Source organism: Ranitomeya variabilis, chromosome 4 (genome assembly GCF_051348905.1).
Source record: "Ranitomeya variabilis isolate aRanVar5 chromosome 4, aRanVar5.hap1, whole genome shotgun sequence".
Classification (NCBI taxonomy): Eukaryota; Metazoa; Chordata; class Amphibia; order Anura; family Dendrobatidae; genus Ranitomeya; species Ranitomeya variabilis.
In genome coordinates, this window is record NC_135235.1 from 456260793 (window position 1) to 456282875 (window position 22083).

At 47.0% G+C, this 22083-nt stretch overlaps 1 protein-coding gene across 1 annotated transcript in view; it reads left to right on the top strand.

Moving 5' to 3' along the window:
- The window catches only part of VSTM2L (V-set and transmembrane domain containing 2 like), a 99760-nt gene that overhangs the window by 57107 nt on the left and 20570 nt on the right, over positions 1 to 22083 (top strand). The window lies entirely within an intron of this gene.

The following is a 22083-nucleotide window of genomic DNA, read 5'->3' on the forward strand; positions in this document are numbered from 1 at the left end:
TGCCCGCGAGGGCTCACAATCTACAAGGGATGGGTGAGGATACAGTAGGTGAGGGCAGAGCTGGTCGTGCAGTGGTTTGGTCCATCGGTGGTTATTGCAGGTTGTAGGCTTGTCGGAAGAGGTAGGCCTTCAGGTTCTTTTTGAAGGTTTAAACACCTGAGAAAATGCACCCAGAGAATGCAGTGATTTGATAAAAAACACCTTTGAGACAAATGCGCCATCAATTGCTTATAATGAGTTTCATTATTGTCTGTAGACTAACAGTATGGGCACAGCATTTTCTTGCACCAAAAAAAGTGTCAAAAAATGCCACCAAAAGCAATACGAGAAATGGAAGGAAGAAAAAAAAAGAAACAATCCAGTATAAAATTATATCTCCTTTTTTTCTGAAAAATGCAGGTGGTTTTCCTTTGTGATCCACATCTATGTTGAGTACAGGTGTTCCCCAATCCTGTGATGAGGTGGTCACCCTGCATGTGGGCAGAGAATTAATTAGTGTTGAGCAAGCCACGCGTGTGTACACCTCTCACCATTCAGTTCTATGGGAATTTCCATAATATGACACATTAACATCATATATGCACTAAACCCATTGTGGTCATTCTCTGCAGAACTAGCATTCTTCCATATTTACTTAGTTTCATTTAGGCCCATTTGGCACCTGTGCCCATTTACCATTTACTTCATTTTTAGTATTCTTCTGTTACGTAATAGGAATAATTTGGCAATGAATGAAAATTGGGCAAAACATGGCTTTAGAAGGACAATGAATGGATGTTGGCATAAAGGGGATACTGCCCAAAAGAGAACTAAATGGGCAATATATGGCAAATGGGCACTGTGTCTATTTTCCATTTATTGCCCCATAGATGCCTTCATTTAACTACTGACCTGCTACCTAGTGGGATTTTTACCTGAAAAAATCCCCACTACTTTGCTGCTTCGGGGTATTTGCAGAAGAAAAATAAATAGAAGAGCCCCTGCGTGGTGCCTAATTCCATCCCTGTGTCCTGACTGTAGCAATGACTAGTGGCCATCAAGACAAGAAAACACAAAACTGGGGAATGAGTGACGAGGATGAGCAGCTGTGGGGCAGCCGCTAGCATTTGTACAGAGGAAGAGTGAGCAACTTGCTCCTGACTTGCTGTCGCCCCCTTACTGTAGTTTGGTGGCTGGTGAACTGTGTGAACAAAGAGGTCGCACATAGCTAAGGCCAGTCACTGATATCATGACTGAAATCCACATAAAATACCACGTTCTATTCAGTCTCTGAACTGAACAAACCAGTTTTAGAAGAGCACTTTATTAAAATTAATAATTTAGAGAATTCTTCTTGCAAAACGAAAACATTTCTGCCTAGGTTGGCGTTCAGCTTGGCTTTATTTGAAAGTATGCCTATATAAAGAACTGCTTCTGGATTCTACAATATCTTGATCTGCTTTACTATTTCACAAATAATGAATATGACTGCAGTGACCAAAGTGGGGAAAATACTAGCCTGTTTTTTTTTAATGAAAAGTCCGAGCAGCCGAGGGCCCCTGTCCAAGAAAAAAAGGCAACACCGTCCTTCAGCAACACTGTATGGTAGCATGTTCTAACAATGTGCTATCACTTTTTGTGATGGGAAAACCTTTTTTAATTGTCAGACAAGAAAGATAAAGGATAAGTATTAGGCCGGGGTCACACTTGCACTAGTGTGATGCGAGAAACTTGCGCGAGTCTCTCTCATCAATACGCCGGCACTCGGGACCTGAGTGTGCTGCTGCGTAAAAAAACATGCAGCTGCACACTCCGGTCCCGAGTGCCGGGTATTGATGCGAGAGGCTCGCGGGAGTTTCTTGCATCACACTTGCAAGTGTGACACCGGCCTTACAATGCAGACAGGAGGCAGGGATTTCTTCCAGGCAATGCACGTCCCGGAGCCTGAAAGAAATCATTAGCATAAACACAGAATTTAAATTTCTACACAACAAGACCATTAATATGAGGCATACAGATAGGACTAGTGTAACATTTCAGTTACCTGTATGCCCATATTAGTAGCTCATATAAATTCCTTTAAAGGGAACCTGTCACCCCCCCCCCCCCAGGCGTTTTTAACTAAAAGAGCCACCTTGTGCAGCAGTAATGCCGCATTCAGACAAGGTGGCTCTTTTAGTTCTGGGTGCTGTAACTGCCGAAATAATCAGTTTTGTCCTAAATACCTTTCTTCAGTCCTGGAGGCAGGCCTTTCCCCCCCTGCTGCAGACGCCACACAGCCGTCACTCAAATCTTCTTGGCGCCAGGCGCCGCCTCCTCACCACTGTTTTGAAATGAGCTGGCGCCTGTGCTCTTTTCTCCTGCCTTGGGCAGGCGCAGTGAGCGCTGCCCGTCTGTCCTCATATGCAGTCTAGCTGACTGCGCCTGTGTGGCCGCCCTGCCTGTGAATTCCAGCCTCACAGTGAGAATAAATCAGAAGACACTGCGGGGCGGGGATTCACAGGCAGGGCGGCCGCACAGGGGCAGTCAGCTAGACTGCATATGAGGACAGAGGATGGGCAGCGCTCACTGCGCCTGCCCAAGGCAGGAGAAAAGAGCGCAGGCGCCGACTCATTTCAAAATAGTGGCGAGGAGGCGGCGCCCGGCGCCAAGAGGATTTGAGTGACGGCTGTGCGGCGTCTGAAGCAGGGGGAAAAGGCCTCCATCCTTGACTGAAGAAAAGGTATTTAGGACAAATTACAAAACTGATTATTTCGGCAGTTACAGCAACCAGAACTAAAAGAGCCACCTCGTCAGAATGCAGCATTACTGCTGCACAAGGTGGCTCTTTTAGTTAAAAACGCCTGGGGGGGTGACAGGTTCCCTTTAAGTACCAGGTGCCAATACACTGTGCAGCTATCATCTAAAGGTTAACTGCATTTTTCATGCGATTCTAATCAGTTTAGTCCTAGTGTTTCCTCCACTGAAAAAATACCTGAAAATATGGACAAACCATAAGCTAATGCTTCTGAATTGCACCATTTTGCTTGTAACAAATGGAAACAGAGGCACAGATGTTGCAGTGTACATTCGTTTATTGTAATTTTTTGTGGAACCACGGTCCGGGGGGCTCTGTAGGGGGCTCGACTATGCAAGCCTCAGACACCCGAAGTAAGATCCCTCAAACAGGGTCGGAATGGAATGCCCGAGGGACGCAGGTGCTACCTCCAGTTAGACCCTGGACACGTGGAAGCTGACCCAGCGGAACAGGTGGACTGACAGGAGTTGCCTGTAGCGATGAACTCGGCAGGAGGCAAGCAGCAGAACCAGGTAGCGAGCTGGAGTGGGTAGGAACTGGCACCATGAGTTCAGGTGTCGTCCAAGGAGACGTAAGAAGGCATGGCTGGCATACTGAGGAAACAGACAAGATTAGCAGGATACAAACGGAATACAAGCCCAAAGATACAGGGAACCTGGGAATAGCAACAGAAAACACTTGTTGCTCAGGCACCTCATTTAGGACAAAGGTGCCTGAAATAGAATGGGTCACTGGGCCATTGGTTGAGACCCTACCAGGAAATGGTGCGCTGTCTCTTTAAGAGACCAGGAGCGCGCCGTTAGAGCCGAGCCAGGAGACATGAGGGGTACGCGCAGGAAGCACCAGCAGATGAGGTAAGCATGGGACCAAGGACAGAAGCCCCGGGGAGTCGGCAAACAGGGGGGCCATTGCAGGAGTGCCGGACCCGAGGTCTCAGAGCGGGGAGCGGGTCGGGCACGGGGAGTACGGCGAGGCATCCTCGGGAGAATGACCAGTCCCACGCTGGGACGCTGATGGCGTCGGTGCTACAGTAAACCCCCCTTTATGCCCCCTCTTCTTTAAGCCTGCAAAGAATCTCTCCAGTAGGAGAGGGGCCTGAATATTCTCTTCGGGCTTCCATGACCTCTCCTCAGGACCGAAGCCCTTCCAATCAACTAAGAAAAAGGTCTTTCCCTTTACCCTCTTAGTGGCCAAAATATTCTCTACCTCAAAGACATCCTCCTCGCTTACAGGATCAGGAGTAGCACATGGGTCCTTAAAGAAAGATCTCAAGATTACTGGTTTGAGGAGGGAAACGTGAAAGAAGTTAGGCACACACAAAGAGGCAGGCAATTTCAATTTGTAAGAAACAGCATTAATCTGTTTTATAACCTCAAAGGGACCAATGAAGCGAGGACCCACTTTGTAAGATGGCATCTTCAGACGGATGTACTTGAAGGAAAGCCACACTTTATCCCCAGGCCGAAAGGTCAGAGCATCCAGGCTTCTATTGTCAGCCCAACTCTTCATACGCTGTGACGTTCTCTCTAGAGCAGCCTTGGTGTCCCTCCACACCTTGGAGAATTCCTCAGTAAGAGTGTCAGCTGCTGGAATGCCCGAAGACCCAGAGATGGGAAGAGGAATTCCAGGTTGGCGTCTGAACACAATCTGGAAAGGAGACTTAGCAGAGGACTCACGTAAATGATTATTGTAGAAGAACTCTGCCCACGGTAGTAACTTGACCCAGTCATTGTGATGCACGTTGAGAAATGATGCAGGAACCCGGACACTATCTGATTGATCCTTTCTACCTGACCATTGGATTGAGGATGGTAAGCAGAAGAAAAATCCAGTTCCGTGTTCATTAATTTGCAAATTGCTCTCCAAAACTTCGAAGTGAACTGGACACCTCTGTCGGAAACAATGTGGAGAGGAAACCTATGGAGGCGAAAAATATGTGGAATGAAGTAGTCGGCAAGTTCAGGAGCAGAAGGAAGACCCGACAGAGGAATGAATTGAGCCATCTTTGAAAAACGATACACCACGACCCAGATAACGGAACAGCCAGAGGAGACGGGAAGGTCCATAATGAAGTCCATAGCAATGTGCTGCCAAGGAACAGAAGGAATAGGGAGCAGCAGAGGACGTCCGGACAGCAGATGCTTTGCGCTATTGTTTCAGACACAGGAGGGACAGGCCGAAACGTACTCCAAAATGTCCTTTCCCATGGTAGGCCACCAATAGTAATGGGAAATGAGTTGCAAAGTTTTCATTTGCCCAGCTTGACCGGCCAACTTGGAGGAGTGACCTCGCTGAAGTACTAGCCTCCTGTCTGAAGTAGATACCAGGGTCTTTCAGAGAGGAACCTGAGACAGATTGACAGAGGCTGCAGACACTAACCTGGATGGCTCGATGATGTGCTGAGGCTCTTCCTCCAAGTCTGGAGGCAGAAAGGCCCTAGAAAGTGCGTCGGCCTTGACACTCTTGCTGGCAGGGCGAAAGTGAAGGACAAAGTCAAATTGAGCAAGTAACAATGACCACCTGGCCTGGATTCAACCTCTGTGCAGACTGGAAGTAGGCTAGGTTCTTATGGTGGGTGAATATGACAATCTGGTGGGCTTCTCCCTCAAGGAGATGACGCCACTCTTGCAAAGCCAACTTGATTGGCAATAGTTCTCAATCTCCTATGGAATAGTTTCTCTCAGAAGCAGAAAAGATCTTCGAGAAGAAGTCACAGGTGACCATACGCCCGGTGGAAGACTTCTGAGTGAGAACCGCTCCAGTGCTTGTGGAGGAAGCATCCACCTCGAGGAAGAATTGTTTGTCCACGACCAGACGATGGAGTACAGGCGCAGAAGTGAAGACTTTTTTCAGAGAAGCAAAGGCCTCCCCCGCCTCAGGGGACCAGTCCTTGGAGTTGGCGCCTTTTTGGGTCAGAGCCGAGATGGGAGCCACCTGAGATGAGAAGTGTGGGATGAATTGACGGTAATAATTTACGAACCCCAGGAATCGCTGTATCGCCTTGACCCCGGTCAGACGAGGCCATTTGAGGATAGAGGCTAACTTTCCTGGATCCATCTTCAGACCTGTGAAAGAGACAATATAGCCGAGAAAGGGCTGAGAGGATTGCTCAAAGACACACTTCTCAAACTTAGCGTACAGTCTGTTCTCCCTGAGCCTCTGCAAGACCTGATGGACATTCTTCCGGTGTGTGGCTAAAGGTACCTTCACACTGACCAACTTTCCAACGATAACGATAGCAATCCGTGACGTTGCAGCGTCCTGGATAGCGATATCGTTGTGTTTGACACGCAGCAGCGATCTGGATCCTGCTGTGATATCGTTGGTCGGAGCTAGAAGTCCAGAACTTTATTTGGTCGTCAGATCGGCGTGTATCGTTGTGTTTGACAGCAAAAGCAACGATGCCAGCAATGTTTTACAATGGTAACCAGGGTAAATATCGGGTTACTAAGCGCAGGGCCGCGCTTAGTAACCCGATATTTACCCTGGTTACCATTGTAAAAGTAAAAAAAAAACAGTACATACTCACCTTCTGATGTGTGTCACGTCCCCCGGCGTCCACGCTGCTGCTCAGAGCTTCCTGCACTGAATGTGTCAGTGCCGGCCGTAAAGCAAAGCACAGCGGTGACGTCACCGCTCTGCTTTAGGGCCGGCGCTTACACAGTGCAGGGAAGCGGACGCCGGGGGACGCGGCAGACACCGGAATGTAAGTATGTAGTGTTTTTTTTTTTTTACATTTACACTGGTAACCAGGGTAAACATCGGGTTACTAAGCGCGGCCCTGCGCTTAGTAACCCGATGTTCACCCTGGTTACCCAGGGACTTCGGTATCGTTGGTTGCTGAAGAGCTGTCTGTGTGACAGCTCTCCAGCGACCACACAACGACGAAACAGCGACGCTGCAGCGATCGGCATCGTTGTCTATATCGCTGCAGCGTCGCTTAATGTGACAGTACCTTAAGTCTGGGGAGTAGATAAGAATGTCATCCAAGTAAACAACTACACAAGAATAGAGGAGATCTCTAAAAATATCATTCACGAAATCCTGGAAGAACGCTGGTGCGTTACTGAGCCTGAACAGCATAACACGGTATTCATAGTGACAGTCTCGGGTGTTGAAGGCCGTCTTCCATTCATCTTACTGGCATATGCGGACCAAGTTGTAGGCCCCTCTGAGATCCAGCTTGGTGAAGATCTTGACTCCTCTGAGATGGTCAAACAGCTCCGAAATAAGTAGCAAGGGGTACTTGATTTTCACTGTGATCTGGTTTAGACCTCTATAATCGATACAGGGCTGAAGAGATCCATCCTTGACAAAAAAGAGCCCTGTTCCCACTGGAGAAGATGACTTCCGAATTAATATTTTGACATGGCCTGGGTCTCGGCCTGAGATAGAGGATAGATTCAACCTCGAGGCGGAGACGTCCCTGGGAGCAGATCAATAGGACTGATATACGACCTGTGAGGAGGCAACATCTCTGCTTCCTTCTTATCGAAGATGTCGGAAAATGACCAGTAGCAGGATGGTAGAAGCGGTAGAGCTGTTGGCGCCACGGAGAAGCGAATAGGACGGATGGGAGCGAGACATCGGTTGAAACAGGTGTTTCTCCAGCGTAGAACTTCGCCGGTCTTCCAGTTTAGCACAGGCCCATGTGCTCGTAGCCAGGGTAAACTTAAAAGCAAGAGGTGAGACCACCCAGGCTGAACAAGAAAACAGATTCTCTCTGAGTGCATCAGACCTACCCGAAGTTTCACTGGCACGGTCTGGAAATGAACGGGCTCGATCAGGGCTCTGCCATCCACAGAAGTCACCAGCACCGGGCGCTGGAGGCGCTGAAATAGAATCCGGTAACGGTCCACCACGGCTTGCTGAATGAAGTTCCCTGCGGACCCGGAATCCAGGTATCCAGACTTCGAAAAACTGATGGTGCCGAAGGACAAAGACACAGTCATCAACAGGGAGGGAGAGGGATGATCTTCACCTAGGGAGGCCTCTCCTACCAATCCTAGGCTCTGAAGTTTCCCAGCCTCGGGCAGGAGTGGATCTAATGCTAGGAACTGCCGCAGTAAAAACACCTCCCATCCGATCGGCGCTCCTCCTGGCGCTGTCTAGCCAAATTCATAAGGTCAACTTGCATAGCCTCTGGGGAAGCGAAATTCTGAGGAGAAATCGGCCTCTGGAAACTGGGAGCCAGACGATAAGGTCTCCTTTCTCGCTTAATCTCCTTAGAGCGTTCTTGAAATCGGAGGTCAATCCGGGTCGCCAGGGATATCAAGTCATCCAGAGATGTAGGAACATCCCGGCCCGCCAGCTCATCCTTTATCCTTCCAGACAGACCCTCCTAGAAGGTGGACACAAGGCCTCATCATTCCAGGACAACTCGGAGAGGGTGCGGAACCGAACAGCATACTGAGCCACCAATAGATCCTCCTGTCGTAGACAAAGAAGAGAGGAAGCTGTAGAAGTAGTACGGCCTGGCTCATGAAAAGTCCTGCGGAATGTCCCAAGGAAGGACTGGAGGTCATTGACCAGAGGATCCCCTCTCTCCCATAACGGATTCAGCCAAGCGAGAGCCTCTCCAGCGAGATGAGACATATTGAAGGCTACCTTAGCCCGAATAGATGCAAACAGATGGCCCAGGAGTTCAAAGTGCAGCGTGCACTGATTAATGAACCCCCGACACTGGGCGGGATCGCCTTTGAACCAGGTGGGAGCCGCCAGACAAGGTCCCTTACCTGACACCAAACTGGGAACCTGAAAACCTGCAGCTGAGCTGGTCACAGCCTGGGCTGAAGCGGATGAAGCGGTAGATATCACCGAGTCCAGGCGTGTAGACAGGTTGCGCAACTACAGTAGGTCGTGATCTTCTCCTGTTGGTCTCTCAGGCGGTTGACCTCTTGATATAACTCTGCGGTCGGAGGCGCTTGGGATCCAGCGGGTTCCATGGCCTGAGCAATCTGTAACGAACTGAAATGGAGGCACAGATGTTGCAGTGTACATTCGTTTTTTGCAATTTTTTGTGGAATCACGGCACCACGGTCTGGGGGGCTCCGAAGGGGTCGTAACTTTACAAGCCTCAGACACCCGTAGTAAGATCCCTCAAACAGGATCGGAGTGGAATGCCCGAGGGACACAGGTGCTACCTCCAGTTAGACCCCGGACACGTGGAAGCTGACCCAGCGGAACAGGCGGACTGGCAGGAGTTGCCAGTAGTGATAAACTCAGCAGGAGGCAAGCGGCAGAACCAGGTAGCCAGCTGGAGCGGGCAGGAACTGGCACCGGGAGTTCAGGCATCGTCCAAGGAGACGTAGGAAGGCACGGCTGGCACACTGAAGAAACAGACAAGATTAGCAGGATACAGACGGATTACAAGCCCAAAGGTACAGGGAACCTGGGAATAGCAACAGGAAACACTTGTTGCTCAGGCACCTCACTTAGGGCAAAGGTGCCTGAAATAGTACAGGTCCCTGGGCCATTGGTTGAGACCCTACCAGGAAATGGTGCGCTGTCTCTTTAAGAGACCGGGAGCGCACGTGTCCTTAGAGCCGAGCCAGGAGACATTTGGGGCGAGCGTATGAAGTACCAGCAGATGAGGGAAGCATGGGACAAAGGACAGAGGCCTCGGGGACAGTGCAGGAGTGATGGACCCGAGGCATCAGAGTGGGCCGGGCATGGGGAGTACGGCGAGGCATCCATAGGGAGAATGACCGGACCCACGCCGGGACGCCAGTGGCACCAGCGCTACATTGCTGATATTCTTCCTAGAGATATATGAATAAATTTACAACTGGGTTTGCTTTTCCACTTATCGGTACTGTGTGCCACTGTCCCATAAGTGCTGACCTTAGAATACTATGTAGGGAGTATGAGAACACCCAATCCAAGAGGAACAATCTAGGACACGTACAAAGCAGAGCTCAACAAAAAGATGCTCCAAAATGATGTCCGAAGAGCTGACAACCCTAGGCTAAATAGCCAGACAATAATACCGTCATAGTGACCATATGCATCTGGAATTATAAAAAAAGATGGTCAACTCCAATTGATTATGGGGTATGCTCACAAAGCCACAGCTTCACTGTTGATGTCCCTTTAATGACTAAGCTATAAATATTAATTTTCTAATCTTCTTACGGCTTGGCTCCCCCTCCCTCCCCTGACTCTAACAATCTTTCCTTGTAGCCATGTGCTTGGATAAGAGGCAGTAATGCAAAAAATGTTCTGGGGATTTTAATGAGGGCTGCTGTCTGAGCAGAGTCCAGACACAATTCATTAACACAAACGGCAATTAATCCGAGAAGGATAGAGCATCAAAAGATGATGACAAGCCAATATGTGCCGGTCACGGAGTGCTTTCAGCTGCTCGCTGTTGACAGATCGCCCAACCTTAGCACTTCTTATGTTTTTTTCTTTTTTTTTTTTAATGATGGTTAAGCGATATTGTTTTAGGTCACAGTTCACCATTTGCCTTGTGGACTGATTCTTTGGAGCCTGAGCAATCATTTCATTTTCTACATAATCATCAAAAAAAAACATTCTTACTTGCATAGGAGAGGGCATGTTCTCCTGGTCGGGCTCTCCATTAATTTACCTGAAATGTGCATGGAAACTGCTAGGGATCAAACCTCATTAGTATGGAGGGTGAGACGTCTGTCGGGTCATCTGGGAGCTGCTCGCTCATTACAGTGGTTCTCGATCCTGGGCATCCTGCCCGAGTAAAGGGTACGAGGCACTGCGCACTGAAGTTAAAGTGCCATTGAATATCTGGTGACAGATACGACAGATACTCTTTAAGTTGCTTGTTTTGCTTTTAGTTAATTGATTGTCAAGTAAAGTTACAGTAGGATGTTGGATGATCAATCTTTTAACGAAGCAGATGACGGCTGAAAACTAAAAATTGTAGATGACTTGTCCTGGCCGTACAGCCCCTTCCTCAATTCATTCTCATGAGGGATCGAGAATCTAAGATACTGAGACTTGTAGTGGACAGGTTCATTGTAATATTTAATGGGGAATGATTATGCAGCGCCCCAGGGTCCTGGTCGTTGCAGTAATGTCATTTTCCTCTAGGGGGGGGGGGGGGGAGTGATGTTACGTTTGGAGGCAAAGGAAGGACAACTGCATCCAGGTATCACAAACATGCGACGCATTTCATATTCCAGGCCACCAGGGGGAGCTATGCTCCTATTTATTAGGTCACTCCTGACATTGGTAAAACTGGTAGCCTGGGGAGGAAGTTAGTTAGTTGCTGGCTGAGCTTCGCTCAGGTAGTTGGTCCCTGACAGGGGTGGGATCCTATCAGAGATCTAGAAGAGAGACACGGAGCTGTGCCTGCCCTAAGTGCTACAGCTTCTAGAAAGAGACACTGAAGGAGAACTGTATTGCAGAGATGGTGAAACGAAGTCGTAGCAAAGGAGTGGATACCAGGAGGGGAACAGCCCTACAAAGGCTGCCTCCTTCTGAGGCGCAGGATCCTGGTAGCCGGAACACCGAGGGAGCAACGACCCTTTATTCCTTGCTCCTGAGACCGGCAGGACAGCTAATTTCACGTTACCTGCCCGCCCTACACCCAGGAGGCAAGGTGGCACCCCTTAGAGGCTGGGGCATGATAGAGTTCCTGTAAAACGCCTCAAGCCACCGGTCATACGGGTTTGTCCTATCCATCCGGGGGACAGAGAGAGAGAGAGAGACATAACATCTACAACATCTGTGAGGACCTTATGAGAAGCTTAGCAGTAAGGGACTACAACACCACGGCGCTAGAGGATTTCCACATTGACAAGGGGACGCTGGACTTGTCTCCAAACCGGCCGGACTCTGCCTACCCTGTGGTCTGGCGCTCTGGACTGTGGATGCTGAAGCCACCAGTAAAGGTAAAGAGAATGCAACCTTGTGTCCTTCTTCTTCACTGCGCCTCTCACCATCCACCATCTACACACTGGGAAGCCGTGGGGATACACTTCACCTGTGGGAAGGTATACCATCTAGCTGCCATAACATCACCCCAGCGGACCCCTTAAAGCAGCGTCGGTCGCCCTGACCGAATACCACAGGTGAGGTCACGGACATTTCCCCTTTAAAGACCTTTCCCTTTTTCCCTAGGGCCACAGACCGAGTCAGCCACCGTGACGTCCCCCCGTGAACTAAAGGACCCGGTACCGAGTACCCCACCACCCTGGGGGGCACTCCAATTACACTTTTATTAGTAAAGGAAAGGGAAACCAGCGGCTTTACCACCCATGTAAAGACCCCGCCATACATCTCACTGTATCTCAGCTTCCTCTTTAAAAACGTGTGACAGTTTAGACATCCATTTCGATCAGAATAGATTTACCGTACTTCTTTTTTGCTCACCCTTACCTTAAACCTTGCTCACGTTGTAGCACATACCACGTGGGTGTGACAGAGCCACTTGTTGGTACATTTTTTTGGCATCAGTTTTGCTTTCCATGCTCTGCGAGGATTATTTGAAAGTACTGTAACTGGTAATGTCAAGTATTTTAACTAAAATGGATCGGGCAGTGTAGTGTTAGAAAAACCAACTCAATGTTAATGCCTACGGAGCATGGTTTAGAGCGCTGAGTGATAAGGGCAAGCTGCCAAGGTTTGTTTTAGTAAATGAGTCACAACTAGAAAGAAAAGTGGTAAAAGTCGACTAGAGGTTTGCTGTTTTTTTTCCCATTTTGTATTTTTTTTTTTTTTTCATTACATGTAAAAGATGGAAATCAGTATTCTTAGGCTGTTCCAGTGCTTTAGCCCTCTCAGGTGATTCCTAACCAAAATGTTACACCTTTTCCTATAGGATTGTCAGGTTTTCCCTTCTTACAGAGCTTGCCATTTAAAGTGGATGGCGCTACAGAAGCGTTACTCGCAAACATGTGCTCATTCAACTCCACCCGTCGGCATGATCTTTGGCTGTATGTAGCAACTGTACCGTGGGACCCTACCTTCACAGATGCTGTAATGCTCATCATATTGAGACAGATGGTGACACGGTTCAAGGCTCAGCCCTGACAACTCCATCCTCTGTCATTCCCAAATGGATCTTTATACAGATAATGAACACATAGATTACTAAGCAATGCAAGGAATGTTCTCATCTTATTCTGCAGGAGTGCACCACTTTTTTGCCTGCTGAAGGGCTGTGCACTCCTATTTTATTGACAGGTTGGACCAGTGGCATCTACACTCCACTGGTCAGAGATGTGCTCTCTCCAATGCGTCTGTAAAGCAGTTTTGTCTCTGCGGCAGCTTACGCGCGCAGTGACATTATAGTTGGCTGAGATCTGGATCAAATTAAGCTCCAATGATCCAGCAGACTTCAAAGCAGAGCTTACAAACTCAATAGACAATAGATTGGAAGCGCTGCTTTGCTCATCCACCACTGAATAGATTGCAGCAGTGTCTAGTAACCTAGGCAGCTACCAATCAATAACAGAATTAAAAAAACACTTTTTAATAACAAATATATTGCAAACTGTCATGTTGTTAACCATTAAAATGCAGTTTTGGTTAACTGGGAATTACAGTGTTTTAGTAACCAACTGTTTATATTGATTCCACATGTTAGGAAAAATCTAAGGTACTCACCAGTAGTGGGATTTTCCAGAGCCCAAAACCACACCACCTGAGAGAGGATCCGCCCATCCAGGACAGGAAACCCACTGAAATAAAAGTGTGGCTCCTATCCTCAGCTGGTTTACAGAGCATGAGAGGACATTCAAATAATTATTTATACATACATACCTTCACCAAATTATCACCAAATATTACTGAACTCTTAATTTAATCACTCAACATGAAAAAGTGCACCCACAACTGGTGATGAGGGGGGAATATAAGGTTGCTGTCATGGGCTCTGGAAAGTACTCTTACCAGTGTGTAACTTAGATTTTTCCCTTCACTCATCACAGCACTACTTGGTAAATTTATAGAGAATAACAATACACCTTAGGGAGGGGCCACCGCTTGTAGAACATTAGAGCAGTTGAGGAGGATAAGTCCAGTCTATAGAAGGTTTAAGGAGAGGACCAAGTTGCTGTCTTACATATCTGGTCAATGGATACTTTTGCCTTTTCTGCTCAAGAAGTTGCAATCGCTTGAGTGGAATGAGCTTCAATTTCTTCTAGTATTAACATATTACTGGCAGAATAAGCCATACTGATGGCCTTCCTAATCTACCTTGCTGAGGTGCTCTTTGAGACTTTAATCCCTTTCCTAGCCTCCTTAAAGGACACAAACAGTGATTGGGTTTTCATCCACCCTTTAGTTGCTGCTATATAATTAATTGAGGTTCTTCTCACATCTAGTGCATGGAGCTGCTCCTCTTTTGGGTTTTTGGTGTATTACAAAAAGAGGCGAGTATGATTTCCTCACTCTTATGGAACTTACTAGCCACCTTAGGCAGGGTCAGGTCTTTCTTCCAAAATCTGAGTGCATGGGGGATTTACCGACAGCCTGAAAATCACTGACCCTACAAGCTGATGTTAATGATACTAGGTATTTAGCAAGGTAGGGCTGTAATATATTAAAATATAACTTTTAATTTCTAAGTGACCTGTAATTTATACTTCATAAGATAAGCCACTTATATCAGTTGCGATGTCTGTACATATGAGGGAGCTCTCCACGCGCTCATTCAAAACCTCATTTCTCCAGATCCTATCCTTAATAGTTTGTTCTCCCAACGCGTTTCTTATGGCCTAATCATCAGGGGAGAGGCCGCTTGATCAAATCAAAAGTGTGTCATCCACCGTGCACACCTAGGTGTGCACGGTGGATGCCACACTTTTGATTTGATCAAGCGGCCTCTCCCCTGATGATTAGGCCATAAGAAACGCGTTGGGAGAACAAACTATTAAGGAGGACGTAATGATGGTTGGGATAGGATCTGGAGAAATGAGGTTTTGAATGAGCGCGTGGAGAGCTCCCTCATATGTACAGACATCGCAACTCATCTTATCCATACGCTGTGAAGCAAGGAACCTGCACCTGGGGTGAGATTGTTCCGGTATATTAGCAGCTGATATAAGTGGCTTATCTTATGAAGTATAAATTACAGGTCACTTAGAAAGCACATATTTAATGGTGCTTCACATTGTGCTGGAGTTTAATGGCGCAAAGAAGCGCCTGAGAGTATTCGTATGTTTGTCTGTTATGTGTATCTGATTAGTGTTGGTTTTATGAGTCTGAATGGCTCTTTTAAATAGATAAATTAAAAGTTATATTTTAATATATTACAGCCCTACCTTGCTAAATACCTACCTTTGAGCTGATTGGTGGCACTAGATTATCGTTTTTTCTGTTAATGATACTAGAATTATGGCCTTTAAAGTGAGATTTTTAAGGGACAATTCCTGTAGGGCTTTTGTTCAACTGCTCCAAAACTAAATTGAAATCCCAGAGAGGAATCTTTGGACTAGGGATTGGCCTAGATCTATGACAGGATTTAATAAACTGGATAATCCAACTACTAGCTGTAGATTATAATTGTACAGCGCCCCCAAGGCCGACCAAGAAAACCATGGTCATTTGGGCCAGAATGGGGCTATTAACATCACTTTTGCCCAATCTTCTCTGGTTTTCCACAGAACGGATGGTATCATCACTAGGGGGGGTAAGGCGGAGACTAAGCCGGACCCCATGATATCTGGAAGGCGTCTACTGCATAAGTCTCTTCTTTTGGGTTTAGAGAACAAAAACTGTCCACTTTCCTGTTTCCTTTGTTGGCGAACAGGTCTATTTCTTGGACCCCCCATTCACCTATAATCTGCTGGCACACTGCCGGGTTCAGGGACCACTCTCCGTGCCTTAACTAATTCCGACTCAGGAAATCTGCACTGTTGTTAGGGAAGAGAGGTGTTGCTCTGCTAAACCAAAAATGTCCCCAGTTATCTCCATCAAGGAGCGGGATCTTGTTCCTCGTTGATGGTTTATATAAGCCACCGTCACCCAGTTGTCCGACAATATACGAAGATGACGGCCCTGAAGGACAGGGGAAATACTTTTCTAACGCTTTCCTCACAGAAAATAAATCCCTCATGTTGGAAGATTTATTTTCCTCCTGGTTCATCCACACACCCTGGACCACACCCTCTCTTCGATGTACCCCCCCATCTAGTCGTGCTTGCGTCTGTTATGATATCACTTGTTGGATTTAATAATGGAACCCATGTTGATAAATTTTCTATGTCTATCCACAACACCAGAGGTTTCGTTCTCTTTGAGGAAAGATTTACCCTTCCCTCCAAAAGCACACCTAGCCGCTTTTGCCCTTTCAACACTACCTAATGTTGTTGCCGGGAATGGAGCTGGGCCCACAATACTGCCGGGATGCAGGAGGTCAGGGTGTATAATAATGATATAGCCCTCCTGAGAGATATAACTGGTCTGTTAACGGCTGAGTAGGCTAAAGACATTACCTTGTGTTGTTTCTCTTCTGCAAGATAGCACTGATTTGTCGAGTTCAGTATGAGATCCAAAAAGGTCTGAATCCTTAATGGCCTTAACCTTGAATTTTCCTGATTCACCAACCATCCTCAATCCGATAGCATAGTTTTGACTTTTAGAAGCTAGGTGTTGCAATGCTCAGTTGACCTTCCTACAATCAAAAAAATCGTCCAGATATGGAATGATCGGTGTCGCTTACTCCCAAAGATGTGCTGTCATCTCTGCCACAATCTTGGTAAACACTTTTGGCTCCTTGGAGAGACCAAAGGGTAAGTCCCTGAACAGAAAATGTCTTAGGCTACGTTCACATTTGCGTTGTTGTGTGTTGCGTCGGCGTCGCATCAGCGACACAACGCATGCAAACGCATGCAAAACGCATTGTTTTGTGACGCATGCGTCCTTTTTTTGCATGATTTTGGACGCAAAAAAAATGCAACTTGCTGCCTCCTCTGCGCCCTGACGCGTGCGCCCAAAAAGACGCATGTGTCACAAAACGCAACACAACGCATGTCCATGCGTCCCCATGTTAAATATAGGGGCGCATGACGCATGCGGCGACGCTGCAGCGCCCGACGCTGCGGCGCACAACGCTAATGTGAACGTAGCCTTAGGCTCCCTCCCATGGGTAGAGCCACCCTTAGAAATTTCCAATGATCTGCATGAATAGGTACATGGAAGTATGAATCTTTCAGATCTAATACTACCATGTAGCAGTCTGGGAATAGGAGCTTTATTGCAGTTTTGATCTCCTGGCAGATGTTATTATTAGGGATTTTTAAGGGATTGAGTGATAGTCAAGCTTCAGGCTGTCCTTTATCAAGTCTAGTATCCAGCCACTGGTTAAAATTCTCTTCTAGGCTGGGATAAAAGAGGAGAGCCATCCTCCCACCTGGATGATGTAGTTACTGGGAAGTTTTCCTTCCCTCCGAGGAGTGACCCGCAAACATAAATCCGGGATTCTTTCTCTTTTTATCTTCCCAATTTCCCTTATTTTTGGGTTGCTTCCTTTTGATACATTTTTTTCTTCAGAAAGGACCAACTCCTATAAGCGGGCATGGGAAAACTGGGGAACCGCTTCTTTTTATCCCCAGCCTTTTCTAAGGTCTCATCTAATGCCAGACCAAAGAGGAATTCTTCTTCAAAGGCAATGGAGCATAATTTGGGTTTAGACTGCAGATCCCCAGGCCAGCATTTTAACCATAATGTTCTCCTAGCCGCGTTAGAGAGCACTGCAGATCTTGCTGCCAGTGTCAGCTGATGAGTCTGCTAGAAAGGCTGCTGTCCCCTGTGCTAAGTGCAGATTAGCCAAAATCTTTTCCCTAGGAACATTATCCTTAAGTTGTTCCTCAAGCTCCTTTATCCATACCTGATGCTTCCCAGGTACTTTTTAAATAGCTGTCTGCCTTACTATCTAATTGATCCATAAGGATACCTAGGTCTTCGAATGATAGGGAAGTTTTTTTTCTGACTTTTCTACTGCAATATCAATTTTCAGGCTTCTATCCCAAAATAAAGTTTCCTCCTCCTTAATACTTCCTCTTCAAGGATGATGGCATTGAGGCTTTAATGTAATGAGTTTTTATATCTTCTTGTTAACAGAGAATGCACGTTTCCTTTTGTGTTCTAGGCCACCGAACATAACATCTACTCCTCACATTGTCCTCAGATGATGAAGAGGAGGATTCTGAAACTGAATCACCATCTCTTTTAGTGGTTTCATTGGACTCTGACGATAAATGTCTAGGGCTTTTTTTCCCACCTTCCTGCATGATGGTTTTGAGGGATTCTCTAACCTCTGCTTTAATGACTGATTTCAGATTCATTGCAAAATCAGGGTCTTCCTCACAGATTGTTTTCTAGATGCATAACACAGACTTTTATGCCTGTTGATCGGCAATGGGGATTTGCACAGCGCACATGTGGCTTTCTCATGTGGTGTATGGCTGAGGGTTGTACTCCTGACAAGGTATGATGTATCTTATCAGGAGAAGAGTCTTCCTTCTCAAATTACACACACACAGGAAACTCCACAATACAATGTTTACACAGTAACTGCCTCTAGGAAGAAGATGATGATGGTGGTAGTAGTTGGTGCATTTGAGCCCCAGTCATGAAGCAGCTGTAAGAATTTAAAACAGAAGTCTTTTTACTGAAGGTAATGGGGCAAATTATTGTTTACAAACAGCAGGAAACTGAGTTACAGGATTACACTCACGGTTGATGATTGCTGTGTACCTGCAGACAGGCAGATCTTAGTAACCTCTGGTTTTATTAAGTCTGAATATTTCTTCTTCAGCACTGTGATCTGTTTCTGCCCTGAGGTAATTCTTCCTCCTAGACGTGCAATGGTAGTCTTCCTCATATGAAGACTATTAACTACCCTTATCGTGTCAGTCCCCTTTTTAAGCAAAGCAGGCAGGGAGAAGGTAGGTAATTCCTTCACCTACAAAATGGCTTCCTCTTCTCAAGATATCTGACCACCAACCACCACTTCAAATTAAAACTATATCTCAGGACTTGGCTCCTCCCCCTTCTATGTGACTGTAGAGCTCCAGTCATTGGCTGGCTGCCCTGAGGCGTTTTTCCAGAACCTTCTACATATTAAAGGGAACCTGTCACCACGTTTTTGGAAGATGGGATAAAAATAGCGTTAAATAGGGGCAGAGGTGGGCGTTACATTAGTGTGTGTGTTATGCGTTTATTACCCACCTAAGTTGCCGAAATAACTTTGCAAAGTCTCCGTTTTCGCCTGTCAATCAGGCTGGTCAGGTCACATGGGCGTGGTGTCTTCACCCAGATTTGGCGTAGTTTTCCGTTGGTGGCGTAGTGGTGTGCGCATGCCCAAAGTCCGGAATCCTCTTCCAGGGGATTTAAAATAGCGCGGTGTTCGTTATTGCATTGGTGATCGGTGGGCGCGGCCATCTTCCTTTGGCCGCGCGTGCGCAGAAGCGGCGCTCTGCTGGCCGCGGCTTCAGGAAAATGGCCGCGGGATGCCGCGCGTGCGCAGATGGATATCGCGGCGGCCATTTTCCTGAAGCCGCGGCCAGCAGAGCGCCGCTTCTGCGCACGCGCGGCCAAAGGAAGATGGCCGCGCCCACCGATCACCAATGCAATAACGAACACCGCGCTATTTTAAATCCCCTGGAAGAGGATTCCGGACTTTGGGCATGCGCACACCACTACGCCACCAACGGAAAACTACGCCAAATCTGGGGGAAGACAACGCCCATGCGACCTGACCAGCCTGATTGACAGGCGAAAACGGAGACTTTGCAAAGTTATTTCGGCAACTTAGGTGGGTAATAAACGCATAACACACACACTAATGTAACGCCCACCTCTGCCCCTATTTAACACTATTTTTATCCCATCTTCCAAAAACGTGGTGACAGGTTCCCTTTAAAACAGAGCTAGGTTACCTGATCAAACCTTTGAGAAGATTAACCCTTTTTGTACTGCCTGTCAGCAGGTCTCACAATGTATTTAAAATGCACAGTCCACATAAAAATTCACAGCATTTATATGAAAACACACTATATAGCCGGTATCCCAGAGAAATTGCCACTTTGTGGGATACCACACACATTCTCTATTTTTACGCTTTGTCACTGCTTTCCTGTGCCTCTCCTATTTGGAAAAATAACAAAAACAAAGGGGGCCCAGTTAGCAAGGTGAACTTTCTCAAAGATCATTCCCCACCCTATATTACTCAAGGATAATGGATCAGGAGGCTGGATCAAGTCACAGGGCTGTTCTTTCCTGGAGTCTCTGGACCTCTGGCTGGTTTTACTGCAGCTCTTGTGTGCCTGCCACCACTTAATTCACGTCTTTGTCGATGCTGCTGTTCCTCCATTCTTAGGGGAGATCTAGAACATCATCATTTTTAAATGTAGAACTCGCAGCGTTTTCCTGCTTGCAGTGGCCCCCTGGAAGTGAACACACTTCCTTCTAGGTCATGTGCCCCGCTCGTCACTAGGGTGCGCCATTTAAGGAGCGCCGTGTGCATGTGTTGAGCCATCTCTGACTCATTCTACGTATTTTCCATCAGGGCATGCCATCTTGTGGCTGGCCATGTGCATGCACTGAGTCATCATTGATTTGCTCATAAGGGCTCGCCATGATCTGTTGCGCCGTGAGCACGCGCCAAGCTGACTTCCGGATTCGCTTGGAGCTCTACACAGCAGGGCATGTGCGCAACCCAAGCCAGCGAGGAAGCCTATGTTCACGCTGGACCCCACTCTGCCCATGCTAGTCTACCGCAGAAGCAATCAAGCCTTTGGGATGGCGATACCAGACCCGATGCTCCAATGCCATGGCCAGGTACGCCGCTCTTCCTGCCACTGGGTCAGGCCTGGGTCCTCTTCAGCTGCACCTTTATCTTGAGATCTCCCATCAAGGACAGAAAACTGAACTGATGCAGAGGAGGTGCCACCCTTTTATTTCAGTGGGTTTCCTGTCCTGGATGGGCGGATCCTGTCTCAGGTGGTGCTGTCATGGATGAAGAGATAAGTATATGTACACTATATATCTCAATTACTATTAAAGGGGTTGTCCTGGATTTTTACATTGTTGACCTATCTTTGGGATAGGCCATCAATATCTGATCAGTGGAGATACGATACTCGGCACCCCCACCAATTAGCTATTCCCGATGTTGATAGTGGCTGGATGTTGTCAGTTGCGGAGCTGCGCAGCATAGCTGTGTCAATTATATAGTGGCCATTGGTACTGCACATCCATACCCTATTCAAATTAATAGGGGTGCTTGTGCAGAACACGCCTGTGACCACTATACAGTTCATGGAGCTGGGCAGCTCCGCAAGATAGCACAGGGAATAGCTGCAACTGGCACCACAAACAGCTGATCAGTGAGAATGCCGGGTGTACCACCCCCAATGATCAAATATCGATGGGCTATCCTAGAGGGACTCACCACCAGTGTAAAAGTCCCAGACAACCCCATTAAGGGAGTAAAAGTTATCTCTTGCTTTGATAAATCCCATACTTATTAAAACAGGGGCATGACAGTAATTTGATCTCAGAGGGTCTCTTGGCAATCAGCTGTAGTCTATGGAGACAACTGATAGTGTTAGGCTAAGTTTACACATTCAAGATTTTGTGAGTACAATGTGTTCCTTTTTTTCATCTGGCCCAGACTGTCGTAATAACTTCTTCCAGCCACGACTTGTCTGCAGAGTTTACAACATATTTGACTTCTCATATTTTCAGCACTGTGTCCATCTACGTATTCCCAACTTGTGCAAACTCATCGACCTACTGTCACCCCAATGAGCTGCTGCCATATTTGTCTGCATGACTGTATCGGCTGTGTACAAGATTAGAACCACCGTCGGCACATGTATGTGGCGCCAGAACCACCATTATAACCACCACCAGTACATGAATGCAGAGCCAGAACCACTATCAGTACATGTATACAGCACCAAGCTTAGTGCAGCGATTAATTGTAATGTCAGGTCAGCTCCATATACAATTCCCAGTATGTCCTTACAGAAGCTATCGCATCAAATTGTTTATCCTCTTAATACATTGCAATCTTCATTTTCAGGTCTTTCAGGTCCCCCATGCCCTGTAATCCAGCAGCATTCAGTTATGTGTGATTAAACTCCCTCCATAACCATCCCTGTATAACATAATTCAGTTAAATAAATGATTTAAAAAAGCATTTATAACCTCCACTTTTCCTATGCTAATGAGGGCTTTGACTAGTCGATGGGTGTTAGTTCCCCAGACTAGCCAGCGCTCTTTCCAAGTTATCACGCCCTGTGGGCGTTTATAACATAATTTGCACAAGTTGGGGGGTGAGGGGCAAAGCAGTTGGGTAAGGAGTTGAAGAA